Source organism: Chrysemys picta, chromosome 3 (genome assembly GCF_011386835.1).
Source record: "Chrysemys picta bellii isolate R12L10 chromosome 3, ASM1138683v2, whole genome shotgun sequence".
Classification (NCBI taxonomy): Eukaryota; Metazoa; Chordata; order Testudines; family Emydidae; genus Chrysemys; species Chrysemys picta.
Genome location: NC_088793.1, coordinates 26,896,666 through 26,923,288, shown reverse-complemented (window position 1 = coordinate 26,923,288; position 26,623 = coordinate 26,896,666). Strand labels below are relative to the sequence as shown.

The 26,623-nt window shown below is 41.7% G+C and overlaps 1 protein-coding gene across 6 annotated transcripts in view; it reads left to right on the top strand.

Moving 5' to 3' along the window:
- The first annotated feature begins 6,532 nt into the window (after positions 1-6,532).
- Positions 6,533-26,623, top strand: part of VSNL1 (visinin like 1) — a 140,434-nt gene continuing 120,343 nt past the window's right edge. Inside the window, exon 1 of one of the 6 annotated variants that reach the window (XM_005293078.5) lies at positions 6,533-6,843. The gene's annotated coding sequence lies outside the window, so the exon portion shown is untranslated. Of the gene's footprint in view, positions 6,844-9,688; positions 10,305-24,834; positions 24,943-26,623 lie in introns of those variants that run through there. The other 5 variants (XM_005293079.5, XM_065587653.1, XM_065587652.1 and 2 more) reach the window with 5 other exon arrangements.

Below are 26,623 nucleotides of genomic sequence, written 5' to 3'. Positions count from 1 at the left end.
GTACTTCTGTTAGTCTCAAAGGTGCCACAGGACCCTCTGTTGCTTTTTGTTGTAATATTGCGTCAGGAACAGTATCCCCGATAATGTCATGGCCAACCTGGTGGCTGAACTTTGTCCTCTCCCATAACTATTTCACATTTGGGGACAATGTGTACCTTCAAATCAGCGGCACTGCTATGGGTACCCGCTTGGCCCCACAGTATGCCAACATTTTTATGGCTGACTTAGAACAATGCTTCCTCAGCTCTCATCCCCTAACGCCCCTACTCTATTTGCGCTACATTGATGACATCTTCATCATCTGGACCCATGGAAAAGAAGCTCTTGAGGAATTCCATCATGATTTCAACAATTTCCACCTCACCATCAACCTCAGCCTGGACCAGTCCACACAAGAGATCCACTTCCTGGACACTACAGTACTAATAAACAATGGCCACATAAACACCACCCTATACCAGAAACCTACTGACCGCTATACTTACCTACATGCCTCCAGCTTTCATCCAGACCACACCACTCGATCCATTGTCTACAGCCAAGCTCTACGATACAATCGCATCTGCTCCAACCCCTCAGACAGAGACAAACACCTACAAGATCTCTATCAAGCATTCTTACAACTACAATACCCACCTGCTGAAGTGAAAAAACAGATTGACAGAGCCAGACGAGTACCCAGAAGTCACCGACTATAGGACAGGCCCAACAAAAAAAGTAACAGAATGCCACTAGCCATCACCTTCAGCCCCCAACTAAAACCTCTCCAGCACATCATCAAGGATCTATAATCTATCCTGAAGGACGATCCATCACTCTCACAGATCTTGGGAGACAGGCCAGTCCTTGCTTACAGACTGCCCCCAAACCTGAAGCAAATACTCACCAGCAACCACACACCACACAACAAAAACACTAACTCAGGAACCTATCCTTGCAACAAAGCCCATTGCCAACTCTGTCCACATATCTATTCAGGGGATACCATCATAGGACCTAATCACATCAGCCACACTATCAGAGGCTCATCCACCTGCACATCTACCAATGTGATATATGCCATCATTTGCCAGCAATGCCCCTCTGCCAGGTACATTGGCCAAACCAGACAGTCTCTATGTAAAAGAATAAATGGACACAAATCAGATGTCAAGAATTATAACATTCAAAAACCAGTTGGCGAACACTTAAATCTCCCTGGCCACTCGATTACAGACTCCTGTTCTTTCTGCAATTATATGTGTCTGTTAAAACAGAGGATTAAGTAAAAACAAAACAAAGCAAAGCACCTCATTAACCACAAGCTACCTGCTGAGAGATTGACTACCTACAGATCCTTTTGGAAGACCCATGACTGCAGCTTTTAATGGCTGAAGTCTCTGTTCCTTGGGGTTGCACTGTGTGTTGAGGTGGGGGAGAAGAATGGAGGAGGCTGCATGTATTCCTGTCAGACTTTGCTCCTTTGCAAATTCTGACATTTCACACCTTTTTTTCCTCTCCTTCAAAAATTCAAAATCCAAAGGTGCAATTTCTGACAGATAATAGAGGGCAGGGACTGCCTGTTATTATATGTGTGTTCAGTGCCTAGCATAATGGGGCCCTTTTCTGACCTATGTGCTACTGTAATAATAATAGTAATATGGAGCTGTGCCAGAAACTGAATCACTTCACGAGCTCCCAGCATTGGTGAAGGGGTTGCAATTTATTACAGAAGCTAGAGAACAATGTCAGATGTTACATCTTCTGGTGCAGCACATTGGACAGGTGAGGGGATGCAATTTCTGACACACTTCTGTATCATCCAGCAGATATATCTTCTGACATCAGTCCTCTTTTTTGTCCCACATGGAGCAATTTTTGACAATCAGGAAATGCTACCTTCTTCCGAATGGAGAGAGAATATTGTCTCAAGCATAGGCGCTGACTCAGTGAGCACCCACGGGGAAAAATTAGTGGGTGCTCTGCTCCCACTGGCAGCCAAGCTCCCCTCACCCCCCCGTCCCACCTCCTCCTCCTCCTCCCCTTGAGTGCACTGCGTCCCCGCTCCTCCGCCTACCTCACAGTGCTTCCCCCCGGCCGCCACCAAACAGCTGTTTGGTGGCGTGCTGGGGGGAGGAAGGGAGGGAGCGGGGAGGAGCAGGAACATGGCGCGCTCAGCAGAGGAGGCAGGGCTGGGACAGGGAAGGGGTTGGAGTGGGGGCGGGGCAGGGGTGGGAAGAGGTGGGGCAGAGGTGGGGCAGCATGGAAGGGGTGGAGTGGGGGTGTGGCTGGGGGCAGAGGTGGGGTCGAGCACCCAGGGGAAAGCAGGGAAGTCAGCGCCTATGGTCTCAACTGTTTAGCTTTAAAGTCATAATAATTTAATGTTAGATTTTACATCTTATTTAGAAAATCTAAATCAGCGGTTCTCAAACTGTGGGTCAGGACCCCAAAGTGGGCTTTGCTCCCCCCTCCTGGGGTTGTGTAATAATGTTTGTTGTCAGAAGTGGGTGGCGGTGCAATGAAGTTTGAGAACCCCAGATCTAAATGATTCTAAGCATGTTCCAGATAGAAGTAACTTCTGTGAATGAGTCATATAATGGTATAATTTATCAATATTCTGTTTAGAAAGAACATTTAAGTGAAAAGTGAGAAAGGAGAGTCTAGTAGTTAGGCTATTAGCCTGGGACTCTAGAGACTCAGGTTCTATTCCCCGCTACATCACAGATTTCTTCTGTGATCTTATCACTCAGTCTCTCTGTGATTATATACTATCTATAAGATGGGGATAATAGTACTTCATAGGCATAATCTGAGGAATAATATTTTAAAAGATTGTAAGATGCTCAGCTGCTATGGTAATGGGGGTCATATAAGTACCTAAGATAAAAAAGTAATAAGCACCTGGTCTCGCATTTATACTTCTATCCCAACACATTCCTGTTCTATGAGAAACTCTAATTTATACTAAATATAAAAACTCCGAATAAGATCCTGACTTAATGTAAATTGCTATATCTCCACTGTAGTCAGTCTGGTCCTTAGTTTCAAAAGCCACTTAAAGTTGCTAAAGACTTGTCAACAATGTGCACCAATGAGTTGCGAACTTAACTGGCTCATGTAAACCCTACTGGCACCCACAAAAAGTTCTCTGGTGTGTGTTTAGTCCATGCCAGCAGGCTCCATGTGGGCCAATTAGTGCACTTTACATTGGTACACATTAAAATTCATACCACTCTGGTGTGCATTCGCGCACCGTGTAGACAAGTCCTAAATGACAATGGTTTACATTATTTACAATATCAAAGTACTCAATAGAGAAAGGAAATGAAAAAATCTTACATTGTCCATACTAGGCCTGATTCTTCCTAACTTTACATAGTGTGTGGTCATTTTTGCATCCATTTACAGTGAATGCAAAGTGAGTGTAAAATATTAACGTTCTGATCTGGTAATGTTTTACACCCATTTACCACAAGCTGTAAGTGACTACATGAGGCAGAGGGCCGCAGAAAGCCAAGCACCTTATTTTTACTCTGCCCTATTTTATCACTATTTATTATTGTTTGAAATTTTAACTTTGTTATGTAAATTATTTCTTTTAAAGGATACATATATATTTAGATAGTAAATATTATCAGTTAATACATTAGTTGATTGACAGTAGAATTTTTGTAATATGTTTATTATTAGTTTCTTATTAATAATATTATATGTTTGAAGTTTAATAGGAAATGTTTATTAGAGTTTTGATTTAAGGAAGAATTAAGTTTGCATATGGACTTGCATTTAGGTTTATCAGTGTAGTATTGGCAGGTGTATTTTATTTACATATATTTCTTATTCAAAAAGGTTTTTGTGTTGTATTTATATTTTAAGATTATGGATAAAAGAATCGGCTAATGTTTTCAAAAGTGACTAGTAATTTTGCATGCTCCAGATTGGGAAAAGCTAGATAAAGAAAACAGATTTTGTTTTAAAATGTGTTTGCAAATACATTTTAACTAACAGGACTTTGCACCTTGCATACACAGGGCAAATCATTTTTAAAAACATATGACATGACTTGTCCTGTCTATAATATGGGTAAAATTCTGCCCATCTTTAAGTCAATGGGTGTTTTGGCATTTTCTTCTATGGACCTCTATACGCAAAGCCCAGTTCAAAATTGTTTTAGTTAAAATATGTTATGTTGTGTTTTAAAACACATTAGTTATTTGCCTATGCTAAACATGGAAAAAGAGGCCTGATTTTTCAGAAGATGAGTGTTCAGTACCACGTCCCTTTCAGGTGTCTAAGTTGGACACTCAAAAATAATAACACGGTTATACTGGTGAGAGGCAAAGTAGTATCATAAATCAGAAACTGGATAAAAGATAGAAAATATTAGTAAAAAAGGTCAATTTTCATCATGGCTAAAAGTTAACAATCCAGTGCCACAAGATTCCATACGAGGTGCTGTAAGGATATGGAAAACAGGGTGAGCAATGAGGTGGCAAAATGCACAGATGATTCAAAATTATTTAAGTTAATCAAGACTAAAGAAAAATGTCAGGAATTTCAGAGATCTAACTGAGGCAGGTGAATAAACAACACAAGAGTGGATGAAATTCTATTTCTTTTTATTGAGAGAGACAAGGTGGGTGAAGTAATATCTTTTATTGGACCAACTTCTGTTGGTGGAAGGGACAAGCTTTTGAGCTTCACGGTGCAGTTCCTCAGGTCTGAAGAAGGTAACCAGAGTGTCCAAGCTAAATACAAGATAGATCAGATTGTTAAGCATGTTCATATCCTGGGACCCCCATGGCTATAACAATACTGCAAACATTACTTCTTACTTTATATGTTTTTGTTTTGTAAATTATGTGTTAAGTAATCTTGTTATCTAAGTAAACTTTGTCATCTTAAGTGGTTTTGACACCAAGTTTTGTGTTTTGGAATTTTCTCACCTTCCTCTCCTCCCCATCTTTTATTTTTTTATATTGTCAAAGTAAATAAAGATACAGTTTATAATGTCAGATACATCAGATCCATTGGAAACTCTTAAGGGGAAGTATTGTATCTTCCTATGTATTCGTACAATGCCTAGCAAAATTCAGCCTCGAACGTGGTTGGGCCTTTGGGCACTTCAACAATAAAAAATAAATTAACAGTAATAATTAATGATCATTATTAACCACAGTTAAATCAACTGTGTGCAATTAAATAATAATATCTTTCTTCAAATCCTTGCTTAAAACTCTTCTCTGGTGTGATGCCTAAAAAAACACCTCGAAAATAGTCAGGCATCTGGTTTCCCATGAGTACTGCTTTCCACAGTTAGCATTATTTCCTTATGCTCCCTTTGTCTGTTTGTTGTATCCACCTGTAGTCTACAGTCTTACACATTTGATTTATGCATTGCTTAATTTTATGCATTGTGAACAGTCAGTGGGACTATTCACACTGTGTAAAGTTAATCAAGCCTGTGAATCTTTGCAGGATCAAGGCCGTAGATTATAAAACCTTCAGGGCAGGGATTGTCTCTTTGTTACATGTCTGTACAGTGCCTAGCACAAAGGGGCCCTGGCCTCTAGGAGCTAGCGCAATACAAATTTTTAATGTTCATATTAATAACAATATAAAGAAGGGGATCAGTCACCTGTTTATCACATTAAATGAGGGAACATGGCTAGCTAAACTAAAACTAGTCAGCTAACATCCATTTTCTTATAGAACTTTTGAAATTGTTGTGGAAATAAACTGTCAGTGACAATGCACTCTTTACATTCAATAAAACAGCCCAGTATGTGTGTAAAGGGTATGTAGACGGCACTTTTGTGAAAGCAATGTATTGCTCCAATATTTTTTTCTTTGACCACTGAAAGAATTCAGGGACAAAACAGACTATATTCCCCATCCATTTTAATGTTCAATGATGGACAACTGTGTGTAGTAGTTGACAATTTCTTAAAGGTGACCTGCTGATGAAAGAAAAATTGAGTGTACCGAAGGCCTGAAAAGGTGATGTTCAAAACCAAAAAAACCCCTCTTTTATGTTAGTCCCTGTCTTCCCTGTTTCTTTTCCTCTGCCCCCTCTCCAGATGTGCTCCCCAGTACCCTCCCTTTTTTGCTCCTTTCCACTCTTTCACCATGCATTTGCTCACCTGCCCCCTCCTCCTAAATGTTTGCTCTTCCCCAACAACACATTTTTGTTCCACTCCCTGTTGTGGTTTTTGTCCCCTGCGTTTGTCCTCCTCGTTTTTATTGGTCTTTTCGTGATTGCCCCTCTTTTCTCGCTCCCCAGTGTTGTAGCCCGCCTGCTTCCCCTCCTCAATGTTTTTGCTCCTTTTCCCCCCTTTTTTTGTCCTTCCCCGTTTTACTGATCTCGTCACTCTGTTTTTGTTCCTTCACTCTCCCTTCCCTGTTTTGCCTCCCCTTCTGAGTCCCCCCCCCCCTTGTTCTTTTCCTCTCCCCTGCCCCCCACACCCGGTTTTGCTCAGGGATCCGATCTCTGATGGCAGGTGAGAGCAGAAGCAAGGGCAGCGGCCTCGCTGTTGTGAATGCGCATGCTCGTATCTCTTGGCGAACAAAATCTGACACTCCATCGGCTCGGGGAACTGGCAGCGCGTGCGCAGGCAGCTCCATCCAGCAAGGGAACCTTGAATTTCTCTGGGATTCCCGATCTGCAGTGCAGAGCAAAGCGGAGGAACGTGTGGAAGCAGCTGCTGGCGCGCTCTATAAGGGGATTTAAGCCGCAGAGAGAGCGGGAGAGGCAGGGACCGATTCACCATTGATCTGAATTAAATACTTCTCTCTCTCGCTCTCTCGAAATCTGCCCTTTTGAGTTTTATTCTTTGCTTCAGGTGACAGCACACAACGCAAACTGTAAGTGTTCCCTTTCTCTTGGATGCTAATTTAGGGTTCATGGTGGGGTTGGAATTTCTTGCACCACTGTATCTTCTGCATGGATGCGGTGAAATGCATGGTTACAATAAACTAAAGTGCTGTCGGCTTTGCTTCATCCCGCTGTTTGCTAGCAATAAAGGATGAGGGGGGCGAACATCTTGTGATGGTGAAAAGAGAAAGTGAACTGTGAAGTGTTTGCTTGCACGATATTTCAGGATTAGGGTTACTTTTTAAAGTCCGCTGCGGGGTTTGGCAATAGGGGGAGGGTGAGTATAACTACATATGATTTTTAAATCTATAAATAGAAACCTTTTCCTACATACACACATCTTTAGATCCAGATGGCGAAGTTCTGTTGCTGATAGAAGTGGGGGATAAAATGAGAGGGTTGTAAAGTGTCAAACTGTCTGACATCCTGTCGGTGCAGATTTCTTCCCCCCGGAAAAGTGGCAGAAGTGTTTGCTAGTGAAAGTGGATGAACTGGATAGGATGGAAATAGAAGGAGGCTTTTGTGCCATATGTTAGTACTTAAAAGCTTAAAGCAATGTGGTTATCTCTGCCTCTTTTTAGCGCTTACAAATCGTAACGAGCAAAGTTGTGTAACATTGCTTTTCCTTTCTTAATACTTTGTGTGCGTTGTTGTTTTTATTGACCAAATGGAGGGAAATTGTGTCCACAGCAATCTGCCTTGACCTGTTTTAAGATGAGAGACTGACTGCTATATTGATTAGGATATAAATACCAACATCAAAAGCAGGCATTGATCGCTCGCTTTATAATTTGCGTTTGGGCATGTTTTGCTGATAGCCGGAAGCCTTTGACATTTCTAATCACTTGAAAAGCAATAGAGAAAAGGTCATTATGTTTTCCAGTGCAAACAGATCATGCGAAAATTAAGAGGAAGATCAGTAGTCCCTGCAAGGTCATCAAACCCATTGTGAAGAGCAAATTGCTAGAGATCCTTGCGATTACTTTCTTGATAGACTTGGTTTGTGTGACAGATGTTTCTTTTAAGTGGTCCACCCTTTTGTGCATCTGCAAGATATCTTCAGGAATAAGCTTTGGAATAAGCGCGCTCATCTCACTCCTCTGATGTGGTAAACTGCACGGTGGATGTGCTGCGCTCCTGTTTACTTGGGAATAGAACGAGGTGAAAATGGAGGTGGGTGGAGATAACAAAAGCTGGTGTGCAATCCAAGTCATTTCCCACAGGAAGGCGTGAGAAGGAGGGAGGGGAGACGAAAGGAGAATTTCATTTCCAGAGATCAAAACAAAGGAGAGGCAAGTTGGGGCAGATCGGCAGAACTCGTGTGGGAATCGGGGCGTTTTTCTCGGTGACCCAACCAGTCAAGAAAGGTTTCATAAAAGCTGCTGTCGCTTGACTGCTCTGTTCTGTGTTATTAAGAAATCTAGCATGTTTTATAGCTAAAGGACTGGGACAGGTCAATCTCGAAGGGAATTTAGGCAGGAGGTCTCGACGCAGGTAGTACATACAAGGAAGAATGTGGCAAGGGCAGCAAAAAGTGCAGTTTAAGAATAAAACGTTTTAAAATAACGAGTTAGAGAGCTAAGAGGAAACATATACTGGGAGTGTAGCTCAAAAGTGGGAACTTCCCTTCTCCCCTCCTTCCATGCCTCCTAGGTATTTGGCCAACTTATAAGAGGCACATTCCTGAAATTGCAAACGGAGTTTGTTAGCACATGAATTGTGTGTGCTCAGTACAGTTTTTTTTTAATTGTGTCTCATTCTGCATAGAAGGGTCATGCATAGGCTGAAATATCCAGAATAATGGGATACAGGGGACCGTTTGGTAGAAAGAAGGGGGAAGACGTTGAACACTTCTGGAGACCCCACATTGCGTAACAACAGCGGTTTAGAGCGAGACCCCTCCTCCCTCGGTATCTTAAAAGATGCTGCTAGGAATCCATGCCAGACCTTCCCTAGCGTTTCTCCCAGCCCCCAACTCCTTTCTGCACACACATGACCCCTCTGCAGCCTCTTACTAAAATACCAACAAGCCCCTCTGCACCAACTTGACCTTCCCTTTATTGCCTTTGCGCATACCAGCTCCGTCTGCATACCTCTCCTCCATTCTGCAGGTACCAGATCTCCCTGCAACCTCCTCTCTGCACCCACCAGACCGTCCGCATCCCTTTACCAGAACCCAGCAGTTCCCTCTTTGCACCTACCAGCCTCCCCCGCCCTTTACCTCCTCTCCGCATACTGGGTCCCCACTACAGCTCCTTGCACACGTTTCCCATGCAGCTCCTTCTTTTCTCTTACCCGATTCCCCCTGCAGTCCCCTCTCTCTATACATCGGACCCCTCTGCACAGACTAGATCCCCGCGGCTCCCTCTCTGCACACCACAGATCCTCTTGCAACCCCTTCTCTGCATACACCAGAGTCCTCTGCAGCCTCCTCTCTGCACACACGAGATCTCCCCGAGAGCCCCTTTGCACATACCAGATCACCCCGCACCTTCTGGATCTGCAGGAATTAGACACTCCTGGCAGTTCTCTGCACCCCGCAGATTCCTCGCCGTTCCCTCCTGTACTTCCCACCCCACAAACACGAGCCCTTTCTCTTCTGCCGTTACCGACTGCGCTTCCCTGCGCCTCACAGCTTTGTCCCTTGACTCAGAAGCTGTTGGAGATGTGGTCCTGAGGCGGAGGTGACAGCTGCGCCTTTCTGCTCCTCAGTGATACGGGGCTGGGGGCTGGTGTGAAGATCATGGTGGGGTGCACCGTGCACCATAACATTATGTAACTGCACTAAATCCGCGGCGGTAATTGGCACGGCGAGGGGAGGCTGTAAACCTATCCGGCCGGGGTCCTCCTCCAGACAGGAGCTCTCCCCAGCCCCCTGCAGAGGGGGAGGATTTTTGTGACACAACTGCCGAGGCACCAGATGCCGAGCAGCCCTGTTTCCTACTCATCAAAGTCTGTGGAAAGTCAGACCCTGGGGGGCACCTGAAAACAGCCCCAGCTGGGTATGTTTTGTGGGGTTGTGGAAAGCGACCTTCCTTTTACTGCTGGGCCTCAACTTCAGAACATACAGACCCAGCATCCCCCACGCCAGGTGCTCTGCGCTCTCCCAGGTGGAGGTGGAGGCTTGGCAGGTTAGTTCTTAGCCTTTTATGGAATCCCCCAGGTCAGGGTGCTCTCCTTGGCGTGCTATAAAACCCATTAGCATTGCAGAAGACAGTTCTCCTGTCCTGATGAGCAGCCTGAAAATGAATCACCGGGCAGCAGCAGCGAAGACTGATCTGTACTTTTGGCAGCTCCATGCAGCAGCATGTGAACAGGCAGAGCAGCCCTCCAACTGCTTCGGGCGGCTGCCTTCGAGCATTCAGTCCCTCTCCCTCCCCTACTGCAAAAATCTTCTCCCCTCTGCAAGGTGGCCTCAAGATCCCATCTGCTACCAAGAGATAATTTAAAGGTATCGATTTCAGAATTAATTTAGAATCTAAAGATTTTATAGTAAGGCTATCGGAGGAATTAGGGGCATCCGGATATGCAATGTTTTTTTAATTAAGAGGAAACCTTTTCGATAACAGTATAACATTTTTTGAGGGGGCCAGTTTACAAAGATGGACCCAATTTTAATTACAAATGAAACATGATTATTTTCAGGCTTGTGACATGGCCAGTTAGTGAAATATTGAATCCATGTATGATTGCTATGCTATTGCAAAGATGTTCATGCAGCAGATATATTAAAAGATAGAGGCCTTTTCCTAATGATTTCAGGAGCCACAATGGTAAAATTTTATAGCAAACATTTTTGCGGATCTGAACTCTGCTCTTGTCGTATTAAATTGCTGAGCTAGAAGGATCATCAGTAGCCATTTATACATAAGACTAAGTAGTAAAAGCAATGGCTTTATTAGGCAGAATATGGTACACAACAAAATCTAGACAAACCAGAGCAACAGAAAGGTGTGAAAACAACCTTGATCTTCGTAAAATTTATTCTTGCCAGTCCCCTCAAAATATATTGTTTACACAGCAGTTTGTTTCTATGGCAAGCTCTCAGATATATACTGATATTCATACTATGGCTTCTTTGACAGTATGTGTTTGATATTTTAGCAATATCAGTTCGATTGAAAAGCCTTCTGTATTATCCATTTTAAGTTTGGGGACAGAGAGTAATTTTAATTCATACTTTTATTACTTTTCTCCTTCCATTCCCAACTCTCCCAATAAATAAATAAATTCATAAAGTAGTCTGAGTTGCTGTCACTATCAAGAAAAAAATTAAAAATGTCTTTAATCTTCATTATGCAATACTCACCTTTTAAAAAAGGCGTGCTCCTGCTCCCATTGAATTCAATGGGAGTGCTGTTATAGACTTCACTAGGAGCAGGGCTGTGAATATAATTGTTCTTTTGAATGGTCTGATCTTTTAAACATATACCGATATATGCCATGACATATAACTACACCTTTCATTTTTTACCTTTGTTTTTTAGAAGTAGTCTGTGTATGTGAGTGTCTGGGGGGAAGGGAGTATTGAGGTAAACCAAATAGATTTTGGCTGCTTGGATTTTGTTTGTGCAGATGTAAGTCAGTATACATAGATCCCACATATGCTTCAAAAATATATTTAATGAATGGAATAGCTAATCATAGAATAAACATCAAAATGTCTTCACACTTTACTAGTATGTTGCTTATCAATCTATTAAGATGTTCTCTAGTTTGATAAGCAGATTCAAAGCCTGAGACTGTGGTAATTTGTCATGGTACTTAGCCTTTTCAGTTGTTAGTTTGTCACAGTGTTACATAACCGTAGTACTCTAAAAGCAAATGTCAGAAATGTTTTCATTCCCTCTCCCCACCCCCAATCTATTTGTGTAACTCTACCAAGAAAAAAAAGGCACAACTTGACAGCTTACTGTTTATATAATACAAACAAAGTCAAATCTTGCCCTGGCCAGAACTGCAAGGCAAGTTGCCTAGGTGGATGGGTATAGTGTAAGAAAGACAGTAGCAGATGAGTTTGCTGCTGTTGGAATCCTGGTGGCCAGGGTAGAATTCCTATGGATACACATGATAGAGGAATCACCGCAGGGTTCACTTGGGTTGCTGAAAGGAGTTGGAAGTGCCTCTGGATACAACATTCTGCATCTGTAGCATATACACTAGCTGGCTGGAGGACTAGATGTGCCTTCTAGCTAGCAGACCATATCCTCTTGAGGGCCTGGTGTGTAGACCGCATCACCTGTAGCCGTGACACCTCATCTTTCTCCCCTTTGCTTTCTTAAGTGCTTTGGAGTGATACATCCCTGCTGCTTGTTTTCTGTAACAGCTTCAACCCCAGTATAGCAGTGGGCAGGACTTAGATATAAGTTCATATGCTCCCTATGTGCAGAAATTTTGCTTCCTTATCATTTTAGGTACGTAAACCTAAATAAATTAAATTTTAGAACTTTCATAGAGAAAATTTCTGGCCAATAGCATTATTGCTTTTTTAAAAACACATTGTCTTTGAATTTTCCCCTTATTCATTTTTGTATCTTATTATTTCTGCTCTTCTAGCTCCATGCATCAAATTTTCACTTGCTTAATTTTTTAATTGGGATTCTAATTTTATTATATTTTGTATTCCTGATTAAAATCAAATCATTTATACAAAGAGAGGTAGAAAGATAGTTATAGATACAATATGCAGTATGTACATTTATCTTTTTCTCACATTCATAATAACGGACCCAATTCTGTATGCCTTAAGCAGTTGAAACTCCCATTGATTTTAACAGGTGTTTTGGATGTACAAAGAATGCAAGATAAGCCTATAACCATGATTAAAATAACAACATACATTACATTTGATTTAATTAAGGAAGCTGGGCAATTATAAATTAGATTTAATGGGTAAGCTTGTTTTAAGCATAATTAGAATTGTAAATATCTGTCACATATCATGAAAGGTTGCAACCCTCTTCTTTCCATTTTGTCCTATCTCTTGCCTATGATGTTTTAAAACAGCTTGAGTATGGTTTTTAAACTCACTTTTTATACTTGGTTGTTTTGTCAGTGTGGACTGGACTAAATGTCTACTCTCCCCTTCCTTTTTAGAGCTGTCTTAAAGGATTCCTATTGCAGAGGTCTTGCATCATGGGGACTTTTAGTCTGCCTGGTTCTTCATTTAGCCTATGGTTATTAGAGAACAGGGTGCTCCCTCTGCAGAGCTCCTAACCCCAACCATCACGACTCAAATTTAGTCCTGCAGTTTGTTATGGTGCCATCAGATTATTGCATCTGCACCTTTCACTTGTGTGTCTGTTACTCCTGAATTTGTGTCTCACATGACTTCACATTCTGTTTATTTCTTTTCCCTCTTTCCACTGTAGCTTTGTTCCTTCCCTTCCAGATTTTGCATGCATCAGTTCTATTTGCTTCTTCATATTCGCTGTCTCCTGCCCTCTTCACTGTTTATTTTCACTCATTATGCTGAAAATTCATGCCCTGTGCTGTAACTTCTGCACATGGCCTTAGCCTAGGAGTACGGGATACAGCAGCAGCACAGTGAAAAGAAATGGTAAGCTAGGGAAATGCTGTATACAGGAACAGCTGCAAAGATGAGGTTCGGGGTAGGATGTTACCACCGGCAAGGCATGGGAAAACACTCATGTTGCCATCTTAGTTCAAACTCCTGAGCTCATTCATGTAGAAAGGTGCTTATTATCTTTTGAAATTTCAGACTGCTGAAAAATGTCAGAGTCTGAGAAAAAATGGGTGCAATGGCCTTTAAACAGAATGAAACATAGGGGAGCAAGAACATGGCTCTCAACAACTGCTGAAATAATTGTTCTTGTTTATGGAATCCAAATTCTCCAGACAGTGTTCCAAATCCGTGATTAGTATTACTGTTTGATGTTATTTATTTTACATTGGTACATGTTAATAATTATTATTTTAAAACTTTACAGCAAAGACAATCCTGAGGACATTTCAATCTATTTCATATCAATATGATCCATGGGATAATAATAGAAATGTGAAAAGTGAGGCAAATTGTCAATGGTGATCTCATAGCTAGAAGACTTCGCAAAATAAATAGTGTTTAAGGAGGGAGCTGGAGGAGAGAAGAGGTGTTTTGCTCACTGGGAAGTGGAAAGTTGTGGCAAGGGTAGGGGTGATATGATGTTCTTTTGCATTGAAATTTTTAAATTAACATACATTTAAAAATAAGTATATGAAGGTATCCAGCAGTCTTTCTAGTGGAGGCTAGGGAACAGATTATTTTAGCTAAAACAAGAAATTCACAATTGACCTCAAGTAAATAATTTTCACATAACTAATTAGAAATAAGTAAGTCTATTGTGCTAAAAATAATACTGTCTCAAATTCTGGCACCAGAAACATAGAAGGCAATCATATCATGGTGTCTGAATATATTTGACCATCAGTTAAACATTTCTGCCCACAACAGACCCCACGTAAGTCACTTTTAGGAGCCAAGGCTGTACAGAACAAACAGAAGAATTTGTGCTAAGTTTGCCAAGTTCAGGTATTTGCAGGAACAAGACTTTGTTATGCTTTAGCTGATGTAATTTATTGACGTAATGGTAGCTGAATAATTTCCTTCAAGAAAAAAATGCATTTTAAAACATAGCTCTTCTGAAAGCTGTTTCTGTGATTAGAATTAGTGTTACTGTGATTTTTAATGGATGATTAATTCAAAACAATATCAGTGTTTTCATATAGATCCATTATAAGGTTCACTAAATACCATGGGATCCTATGAAAGGTTCACTGATAATATTGTCATGCTCCCCCTTCTGCTCCCAATGAACTCAGTGGGAGTTTTCCCATTTATTTTAATGGGAGCAGGATTGCATATCATGTGTACATGTCATTCCCATTCACATAGCGGGGGTTGTGTTCTCTTGTGGCAAAAAGACTGAATCACAGTGAACTACAGTGTGTGGTTTGTTAGTAGATCCTACACCTTATTTGACACCTTGGATTATCTAATTATAACTGTTTTCTTGTTTGTCAGATAGTTGTAGTTAGAAATGTCTTTCCTCTCCCCTCCACCCCAGCACTTACAAAAACCAAAAAAAGGTTGTAAATTTCCCTTTACATGAATTGAGTGCTTTTCAAAGATACCTGATAGATAGCCCTAGAAACTGAAGTCCTCTATACACCCAAAAAGCCATAGTGAGACATAGTGGCATTGCAAAGCTCTCATAATGCGCCAGCAACATGCTTCCATACTGGCAGGGATAAGTGGTAGGCATTAGAGAGTAGTAGAGGTCTTGTCTATACTAGAGAGTTTTGTCAACAAAAGTCAGCTATCATTGACAAAACAGTGGAGATGTACACACTGCAATGCTCTTTCCGCTAACAAAACTCTCCTGCTTTGCCGACAAAATAAAGCCACCTCAACGAGAGCCATATGGCTTTTTGCAGCAAAGTTATATCGACAAAGTGTCAGTGTAGACGCTGCGCTTGGTTATGCTGCTTTACATGGCCTCCAGGAGGTGTCCCATAATGCCCATGCTGACCGCTCTGGTCAGCAGTTCGAACTCTGCTGCCCTGCACCCAGATACACAGGCTTCTGCCTCTCCCCCTTTAAAGGCCTGGGAATTTTTGAAATTCCACTTCCTGTTTGCTCCGTGTGGACAGCTTACATTGCATCTTCCCAGCTGACCATGGCGGCTCAATGCAGGAAATGCTCTTCCGCTTGGAGCACACCTGAGTTATTGGAGCTGCTGGTACTGTAGGGAGAGGAGGCTGTGCAATCCCAGCTCCATCCAGCCATAGGAACTTCTATACCTATGATCAGATTTCTTGTGGTATGTTGGATAAGGGCTACGAACGGGACACGCATCTGTGCCGTGCGAAGATAAAGGAGTTGGGGCAGGTGTACCAGAAGGCAAGGGAGTCAAACCATCATTCTGGTGCTGTGCTGAAGATCTGCTGCTTCTATTAAGAGCTGGAGACCATCCTTGGCGGCGACCCCACCTCCACCGCCAAGAGCCCAGTGGATACTTTGACAGGGCTGGAGACAGCAGTCCACGGACTCAACCCAGAGGATGAAGTTGTGGACAAGGAGGTTGAGTTTGGAGCACACAGCAGAGTTGTCCGGTGGTGTGGCGAGTCAGCACTTCTTTTTCACTCCGGAGGGGTCTAGCCAGTCCCAGGAGTCCGTCTCTGGTGCGCATAATGCGGGAGAGGAGAGATTTGGTAAGTGATCTTTTTAAGTTGATGCTGTTCATTTATATGAGGTAGAGCTGTCCTTTGCTTTGTATATTCTAGAAGTGGGTGAAGGGATAGAAATGTATGAGACTTGCTGTGTTTGCCTGTGCTTCACATTCCACTGTGCAGCTAAGCAGTGCAGCGGAACAGCATGTTAATGCACACCAAGATTTCACGGGAATCCTCCAGAGAGATCTCTAGGAAACTTTCCTGGACATACTTGTGAATCCTCTGCCGAAGGTTCCTTGGCTTTGTTCCTTCACTCATTTTAGGGAACTTTTCTGCACCAATCGGCAATCATTTGTGCTGGAACCAAAGCGGCACACAGATGAGCAGCATAGGTACCTGGTCTGAAGCCGCATGTGTGAAGGAGATGCACCCTTGCATCCTTGCTTACCTTCAGGAATGAGATATTGGCTTCAATGACTCCTGACTGTGGAAAATGGTGGCAGAATTTACAATATTGTCCCTAGTCACCTGCAGTAATCCCCTTAAAAAAATACCAAGATTCTTTGCCCCATCTTGACCCCACCTCACCCCCGGGCCGAACTCACCATGTTTAGGGCTTTCGCCACGCTGTGTGTTTGCCAAAGAACAGTGACAAGCTGATTTGTATTTTTAAAAAGGTGCATTTTATTATAATGATTTGATGCTGTGTGTGCACTGACAATCATGCTTCTGTTTATTGTTTCTTGTGCTTCTGCAGATGTGGCGTTCAGGGGAACCCCCAACACAAGGGCGGAGCACCTCTGCCAGATAAGGAAGCAACCAAGGAGGAGCAAGGAGGACATGCTTTGGGAGTTGCTGCAATCCTCAGAGGCCGAAAAACAAGAATTCAGGGCATGGAGAGAGACTTTAAAGAAAATGATAAAATATACAGGCACGACAGAAGGGAGACCCAGTAACGAATTTTAATGGTCCAGGAGTGGATGATAAAAGTGATGGAGAAGCAAATGTAGATGTTGAAGTCCCTAATCACACTACAGTCTGAATTCATGTGTGCTCACCCCCTCTGCAGCCAATACAGAACTGCTTTCCATGCCCTCCCCAAACTCCTCCCATATATTCCTTGCAACTTCCCTGCCCGTCCTGGTACCCTGTTCACTCCACCCTCTTGGACAGCTTCCAAAATGATAGATGGAGTTATACACAACTATAGAGCCTACATTGCCCTTCATTGTTATCTCCTTTCCCACTAAGCCTTTTGTGTGTGTTATTAATTGGTATTTAATAAAAACATACTCTCTGAAAGATAACCAATCTTTGTCTCCTACATACTGTCGTTGCTGCTGGAATTAATACACAGTGGCAATTTGATCATTTGTTGAATACAAATCATGGTCAGGAATCATCAAAATTTTCATGCAAGGCAGCAAGTTAAAGCATGGCAGAGTGCTGTATAGATAGACACATTACTGGAGCTCATTGTCAAAATGGTGCCTCAAAGCCTCCCTGGTTCAAATAGCCCCCCCTTGCCCCATTGTGCCCCTCCAATACCCTTGGTATCTGGTTGTTCAAAATCAGCTGTCAGGTGATCTGCCTCTGTGCTCCACCTCGGGGGAAACTTTTCACCCTTAGCCTCACAAATATTATGGAACACACAGCATGCTGCTATGACCATGGGAATATTTTCCTCATTTAGGTCTAGTCTGCCATAAGGGGAGTGCCAATGAGCTTTTAATCTGCCAAAGGCACATTCAACGGTCATTCTGCACCTGCTCAGCCTATTGTTGAAGCGCTTCTTGCTGCTGTTCAGATTTCCCCTATAAGGCTTCATGAGCCACGGGAGTAAGGGGTAGGCTGGGTCTCCCAGGATCGCTATGGGCATTTCAGTATTCCCCATTGGAATCTTCTGGTCTGGAAAGAAAGTCCCTGCTTGCAACTTTCTGTATAGGCCAGTGTTCCCGAAGATATGTGCGTCATGTACCTTCCTGGACCACCATGCATTGATGTCAGTGAAATGGCCATCGTGATCCACAAGCACCTGCAATACCATAGAGCAGTATCCCTTTCTATTGATGTACTCTATCACAAGAGCAACAGAGGGTCTCTGTTGCTTTTTACAGATTCAGACCATCTATCACAAGATAGGTCTGGAGCCAAAATTGGGATATGTGTGGCATCTATCGCTCTGCCGCAGTTAGGGAATCCTATTGCCGCAAAGCTATCCACTATTTCATGCATGTTGCCAAGAGTCACAGTCCTTCATAGCAGAATGTGATTAATGGCCCTGCACACTTGGGTTAACACAGCCCCAATGGTGGACTTCCTGACTCCAAACTGATTCACAACTGTTTAGTAGCAGTCTGGAATTGCCAGCTTTCACACAGCGATCACCACGTGCTTCTCCACCAAGAGGATAGCTCTCATTTTGGTGCCCTTGCACCACAGTGTTGGGGCGAGCACCGCACACAGTTCCAGGAAGGTGGCTTTCTGCATCCGAAAGTTCTACAGCCACTGCTCATCATCCCAGACCTGCATAACAATACGATCCCACTCCTCAGTGCTTGTTTCCCGAGCCCAAAAGCCATGGTCCACCATGTGCAGCTCCTGAATCCCAAAAGTAATCTGGTGTTTCTTTCCATGGCACACAGCAGGTCAGGTGTCTCTGATTCCTGTTCAGATTGGGTGCTCATAATATACTGCATGACCAGCTGCGATGTGTTCATAACAGTGACCACAACAGTAGAGAGCAGTGCAGGACCCATCCTTTCAGACACAGATGGTGAGCGCACAGTAAACAGGGACCATTGAAAAATACTGCAAAACTGTCGGAGGCCCATGGAATGATGGGATGGAAAAAACTGCATCATGGGACATTGAAGCGACACCCATCATGCGCTGTGATCCATTCTGCCTTCCCACACCTCCTAGCTGCTGAAGGTGGTGAATAGCATAGTGGGATAGCTACCGACAGTGCACTGCTCTCTATGTCAGTGCTATCTGCTGATAGAAGGAGCGTTGTGTGAACATGCACAAGTGATGCAATTATATTAGTTTTTGATTGTCAGTGTAACTTGCGTCGACAAAACTCTGTAGTGTAGCCAAGGCCAGAGTCTCTGTGACTATTTAGTGTAAGCTCTGTTTACATTAGATAAATCAATCAGTTCAATATCAATTAATGGAGTTAACCTGATTGTTTTAACTCTGAGGGAGTGTATCTACTCTGCTGCATCGGTTTCAGCTGACATGCAGTTGTTTTTTTAAACTGCCAGTAAGGACATCAGCTGTAATGATGATTTTAATAATTTTTAGACTAGTTTATATAGGGGCACTACTCATCCTTTTGATGATAATGACTTTCGATCATTGTTGACTTTAAGTAGCGACCTAGAGAGAAAAGGTTTTCGAGGCATAAGATTGTTAAAGTTAGAATGGACCAATGTGATCATTTACTCTGACCAGCTACATAACACAGGCCATAGAATTTCACTCAGCGATTCCTATATTCCAATAACTTGTGGTTGAATTAGAGCATATATTTTAGAAACAAAAATCCAGTATTGATTTAAAGACTCCAGGCGATGGAGAATTTACCACATCCCTTAGCAATCTGTGCCAATGCTTAATTACCCTCACTGTTCAACATTTATATCTTGTTTCAAGGTTCTGTATTTCATTATCAGTCCTTGAGCTAGCCAGTCCCCAAAGTAATTTTTTTTAAATTAAACTTAACCAGGCCACTTATTAAACACAGTCTTTGTAAAGCATCTATAACTTGATTTCGATATTTTAAGAAGTAATTACACTATGATAGTGTGTTATTTGAAATGAATTATTTAATAAAGGATCAGTTCCACATAGTTAATAAAAACATTTTTTAATCCAGAAGAAAAGTTAAATTATTCCATATTAAATGGTACTGAATACAATGTAAAGGATATCTTCTTTGTGGACGTTGAGAATATCTATGTATTTAATCCACAACAGAGTAATTTAAAATTAGAACATCTTGTTTATAAAAGTTGATAGTTCAGAATACAAAAAGTATATTTATATTCTTTTTATCAGTTATAGTTTAGATGGAATATAAAGCTACTGAAAGGCTTATAAAGAATGAAATAAGAGATACTGTTTAATATAGGAGGCTTTTAGGGATTATTCCACATGGTTTTTGATGGAATGTGGCAAATATGTGAAAGAGGACTAGTTTGTTCACGATGTAATTGGAGGAATTAATAAAATATTACATTAGACCATCTCAAATCTGTGTGGCTAGTCACTAGAATTAATAGCTATGAAATATCCATTGTGGCAAACATTGCCCAAAACTTATTTTTAGGAGGATTACTAACTAACCAGCATGTACCTGATTGGATAATGTTGTTTCATTACAGCAGAACATATACTGTATTTTGGTAAGTGGTACCAAAAATTAATTTTATACGCATATTTTTCAAATTATATACATGAGTAGAGACATTAAGGAACTCTTTGGAGCTTTTTTCCCCTCTCTTGGAAAAGACTTCTGCAAGCTTTTGATATTGTCTTGCATGACCTTCTCATAAACGAACTAGGGAAATGCAACCTAGATGGAGCTACTATAAGGTGGGTGCATAACTGGTTGGAAAACCGTTCCCAGAGACTAGTTATCAGTGGTTCACAGTCATGCTAGAAGGGCATAATGAGTGGGGTCCTGCAGCGATCAGTTCTGGGTCCGGTTCAGTTCAATATCTTCATCAATAATTTAGATAATGGCATAGAGAGTAAATTTATCAAATTTGCGGATGATACCAAGGTGGGAGGGGTTGCAAGTGCTTTGGAAGATAGGATTATTATTCAAAATGATCTGGACAAACTGGAGAAATGGTCTGAAGTAAATAGGATGAAATTCAATAAGTACAAATGCAAAGTACTCCACTTAGGAAGGAACAATCAATTGCACACAAACAAAATGGGAAATGACTGCCTAGGAAGGAGTACTGCGGAAAGGGATCTGGGGATCATAGGGGACCTCAAGCTAAATATGATCAACAGTGTAACACTGTTGCAAAAAATGCGACCATCATTCTGGGATGTATTAGCAGGAGTATTTGTAAGCAAGACACGAGAAGTAATTCTTCCGCTCTACTCCATGCTGATTAGATGTCAACTGGAGTATTGTGTCCAGTTCTGGGCGCCACATTTAAGGAAAGATGTGGACAAATTGGAGAAAGTTCAGAGAAGAGCAACAAAAATGATTAAAGGTCTAGAAAACATGACTTCTGAGGGAAGATTGAAAAAATTGGGTTTGTTTAGTCTGGAAAAGAGAAGACTGAGAGGAGATATGATAACAGTTTTCAAGTACATAAAAGGTTGTTACAAGGAGGAGAAGGAGGAGGGAGAAAAATTGTTCTTCTTAACCTCTGAAGATAGGACAGGAAGCAATGGCCTTAAATTGCAGCAAGGGAAGTTTAGGTTGGACATTAGGAAAAAATTCCTAACTGTCAGGGTGGTTAAGCACTGGACTAAATTGCCTAGGGAGGTTGTGGAATCTCCATCATTGGAGATTTTTAAGATCAGATTAGACAAACACCTGTCAGGGATGGTCTTGATAATACTTATTAGTCAGGAGACTGGACTAGATGACCTCTTGCGGTCCCTTCCAGTCCTGTGACTCTAAATCTGAATTAAACACGAAATCATGACTGCTTGGAAATAGAATCTAGTTTGAGAATTAAAATTTAAGGTGATATAATTGATTTTTAGAAGGAGAACAAAAGGGATACAATTTATTTTAAATATTTTTGTTCATTTGTAGCAAAATGTTTTAGACAGATGGGGCCAAATTGTCAAATGCTCATTAACTAAACTTCACCTACACTTTGGCATCTGCCTGGATGTATCGGTATCCTTGGGCATGATCCAATGGCTGTTGAAGTCAAAGGAAAGTCTCTCATGATAAGGGTCTATTTTCCTCCTCAGATATTGTGAGTGGATCATCACTTACCTGTATTTTTTTCCATTAAAGCTTACAAGAAGAGCATCCAGATATGTGAGGATGTGCTCTGAGTATACGAAACAAAGATTGGTTTAGTTATTTAGCCTAAAGCTTTTTCTTATTTTTTAAACGGATTTTGGGGGCCAGGAACTGTGTCTTCTTGTGTGAGGGGCCAGTACCTCACACATGACAAGTGCTACTGGAATGCATATATATTAAATACATACTGTGACAGACCCAGACCAGTGGGGTACAGCAGTCTGGTAGAGGGCAAATATACTGGTCACTGGATGAATAGTTTTCTGTTCCCTGAGTGACTAGAGCAGGGGCTGCACTAGAGTAATCGGGAACCTGCTAGAACCAGTTAAGGCAGGCAGGCTGATTAGGGCACCTGGAGCCAATTAAGAAGAAGCTGCTAGAATCAATTAAGGCAGGCTAATCAGGGCACCCGGGTTTTAAAAGGAGCTCACTTCAGTTTGTGGTGCGAGTGCGAGGAGCTGGGAACAAGAGGTGCAAGGAGCTGAGAGGGAGAGGGTGTGCTGTGCTGCTGGAGGACTGAGGAGCACAAGTGTTATCAGACACCAGGAGGAAGGTCCTGTGGTGAGAATAAGGAAGGTGTTTGGAGGAGGCCATGGGAAGTAGCCCAGGGAGTTGTAGCTGTCATGCAGCTGTTACAGGAGGTACTATAGACAGCTGCAGTCCACAGGGCCCTGGGCTGGAACCCGGAGTAGAGGGTGGGCCCGGGTTGCCCCCCAAACCTCCCAATTGACCTGGACTGTGGGTTCTTCCAGAGGGGAAGGTCTCTGGGCTGTTCCCCAACCCACATGGTGAATCTCTGAGGCAAGAAAATCTGCCAATAAGCGCAGGACCCACCAAGATAGAGGAGGAACTTTGTCACAATACATACATAAATCCTACATGGTTAAGAGATTAACCATTACTCATTCAAGATTCCTACATAGTTACATTAAGGTCTAATTCAGAATTGTCAGGATTGCCTTTGCCTCATCTCATCCCCTCTTGATCTGTACATTCTTCTGCATCTCCTCTCTTAATTGCTCCTTTTCTTTTCTCCCTGTCTCAACTACATGCCTTAAGATTCTAATCTTTTTGGATTGTCTGTTTATATGTTCTGTAAAGTACTGTGGTATGTACATTTACAGTGCTATGTAAATATTTGTATATAACATGATAATATATGATATATAATCACAGTTAATAATAGTATGAAAATAAAAATATATCCAAGGATTCCATGGAATTATATTCGGACAATTCATAGTCGGGAGCAGTGACTGAATCCAGCTTCTCTGTAACTAAAATATATTTCAAGAGCAGGTTTTTTGTTGTTGTTGTTGTTGTTGTTTTTTTTAACAAATTGTTCTATATACTGCTGTTGTCTTCGGAAGGGCTGCTTCTGAACCAGAGTACAATGTCAGAAGTTCAGGTAGTACTGTGTTCTGTCTATCTACTCTATCCATACATAGTTCAGTGGGCCCCTGCTGATATTGAGCTACATTCAAAAGCCCTGCTCCTGCAATATGATGTGCCTGGGCCAACCCTTGCACTTGTGTGGAGTCCTAATAACTCTTGTGGAGCTCCACATGAGTGCAAGGGTCTGCAGGTATAGAGCTGATGGCAGGATCAGAGCCTGTATTCCCATTGACTTCTGCTGGAGTTCCATGTACAGAACAGTGGCAGGGTATGAAGAGAAAAATAAAATGCTATAATGACATAGCACAACATATTATCTGTTTTTTTTCATTAGATTGGGATCAAATGTCTGCTTGTCGGCATGTATCTACCTCTCAATACCATAGTGTTTACGTTGTTAGTTAAATAGATACATACATAAATCCCTAATGTATGTACTTTGGTCACAAAGCACATCTTGCTCTCTTTGCACAAGAATAAACCAAATATCTCTGTTTGTAAGTTAACTGCAATTATATATGAGCTATGTTACTTTAGATTAATAGATCCTTGAAATGTTTTTCACTGAATTTAAAATATTTATAGTATATAACTACAAGCAATTTGAGAAGCAATAACCTTACACAGTGCTGAATTTCTGCAGGGTGTAATAGAAATTCCTGGTAAGTAAGTAATATATATTTGACTATCAAACACCCCATTACATTTTTGGTTTATTGTTGTTTTAGTTTGGGAAGAGGGGAGACTTATATAGAGTAAAATTAAAATCAACCATAGAAGCAGTTTTAACTCAATCTCCTTTGACTATGTGAAAGCCTGAAAACACCCTTTTATGGTTCTGAAAACAGGGGTGATGCTGATGACTGTCAATGGGGCTTGTACTCCTTAAGTCACTTAAATAATTTTGAAAATTCCACTTCATGCCGTTAAACTGCCAGGTGTTAAAAACAGGATCCTGTTACTTGTTTGACACATTTCACCTCTTATACAGTTGCACATATACTAACAGCAATATATATAAATAATTAACAATAACAATGTATTAATGTCATCTTGTCTACAGAGATAAGAGAAGGTTCATGAAACTTAGCTTTATAAAGATAGGTCAGAGCAACAGCTAGGGATTGGAATAGCCACAATACAATATCCAGTAAATCCCCACAGTCTAATATTGTAAGTATAGATATTATTCACCAGGGCTTGAACTAAGCTGGTCTCCTTAATGTCTGAAGTTCCATGAAAAAATTAACATACTTCTGTATATTCTGTCCTCCTTCCCATTTTATGAATTTATGTGTTTATTTGGTTCGGCTAATTCCAAAGCAGCAGTTAATAACAGTCTTATCTTTGTATGTAGTTTTTCCATTAAGGCAGTGGCTTTCAACCTTTTTTTCATTTGCAGACCCTTAAAACATTTTGAATGGAGGTGCGGACCCCTTTGGAAATCCTAGACATAGTCTGCTGACCCCTGGAGGTCCATGAACCACAGATTGGAAACCCCTGTTCTATGGTAACAACAATCTTTCACAGACTCCTTAGACATAGCCTGTGGACCCCAGGGATCCACAGGTTGAAAACCACTGCATTAAGGCATTCAGAATATCCTCATGAGATATAGCACCTGTAGAAGTAGGCAGGTTTTCTTTCCTGTTGGGCAAACAAAATTGATGGTATCTCTTTTGTTTCTGTACAACTTGATCTCCATTTAAAAATATCCTGCTGCCTTCCCTGGTCTCAATATCTAACCAAATTAAGTGAGAGATTAAGCAATTTTTTTATTATGTATACAATACTGTATCTGTAGTAATAGTATATATACACATACCAAAAGCAAAATACAAGATCATTGCCCTCACCGGTGTTCATACTGAAGACACAACTAGTACAATGAAATAAAATGAACACAACAGTGGGCAATGGAATTGCATGTTAACACACACAGGCAAAGCAGCAACGGTTGAATTTTAGGAGCAAGAGGAAGGAGGGAGCGACAGTGCTTGATGTCAATGATTAGGAAATTGTTCCCAGTAGAGATGGGCCTGAACTGCAGATTTCAGATTCATATTTGAGTTTTTCCCAAATTTGGGGATGCTTGGATCGGGCTTGGCCAATTACAGAGATATGGACTAGTTCTGAAGTTAAGATTTGGATCTGTATTCCCCTCAGAGTTTTAGTTTAGGCCGGTGCATAGTTCCCAATGAAGAGTTTGGAGGCAGGCATGGAGTTGGAGTGGGCAAAGGAAGTAAGGTCCTGAAACACCAAAGCACTTAAGCATATGTTTAACATTAAGCACATTTTCTTAAAATTAAGCATATGCTTAAGTATTCTGCTAGGTCAAACCCATAAGGAGCAGAAACTTGGGTAGTAGGAAGTGGTGTAATCAGAAATCATGTCACTGATGTAGACAAGATCAGAGTTGTGAGAACTTTAAAGCTGTGGAGTGGATGCTTAAAATGACTGTGTAAGAAGAGGGGGAGCCAGTGTAGAGAATAAGAAAGGGGAACTGTGACAGGTTCCCCCAGGGTGCAATCTGGAACTGGGGTACCACTGAGCCCTCTGTGCCATCAACCTGAGCTCCCTTGCACACTGTGATGCTGTGACAAGCTATAAACCTCTCCAGGTACTGCACTTACAAAAGACATCCACAGGCAGGGGCATACCCAGCTGAATGCTTTTGCCAGCCACTCATGAACCAACAATAGAGAGGCTCCAGCCAATTCCCTCCAGCTTCCCAGCCTTGCATCCCAGAGCTGTACCATCTTGCCTTGGTCAAAAGCCTGACCACTGATTCTCCACTTGTGAGGTAACTCCCTTCTCCTCATGTGTCAGTATAACAATGCCCGCATCTGTAATTTTCACTCCATGCATCTGAAGAAGTGAGATTTTTACCCACAAAAGCTTATGCCCAAATAAATCTGTTAGTCTTTAAGGTGCCACCAGACTCCTTGTTGTTTTTGTGGATACAGACTAACACGGCTACCCACTGATACTTGACCAGTGTACGTTTATTACCCAGTCCATCACTTCTACAAAGGAAAGTGGACATGCACCAGCCCTTGCAACCTAAGCAGATTTTCCAAGCACTTCAACCAAAATAAGAACATAAGAATGGCTCTACGGGGTGAGACCAAAGGTCCATCTAGCCCAGTATTCTATCTTCCCACAGTAGCCAATGCGAGGTGCTTCAGAGG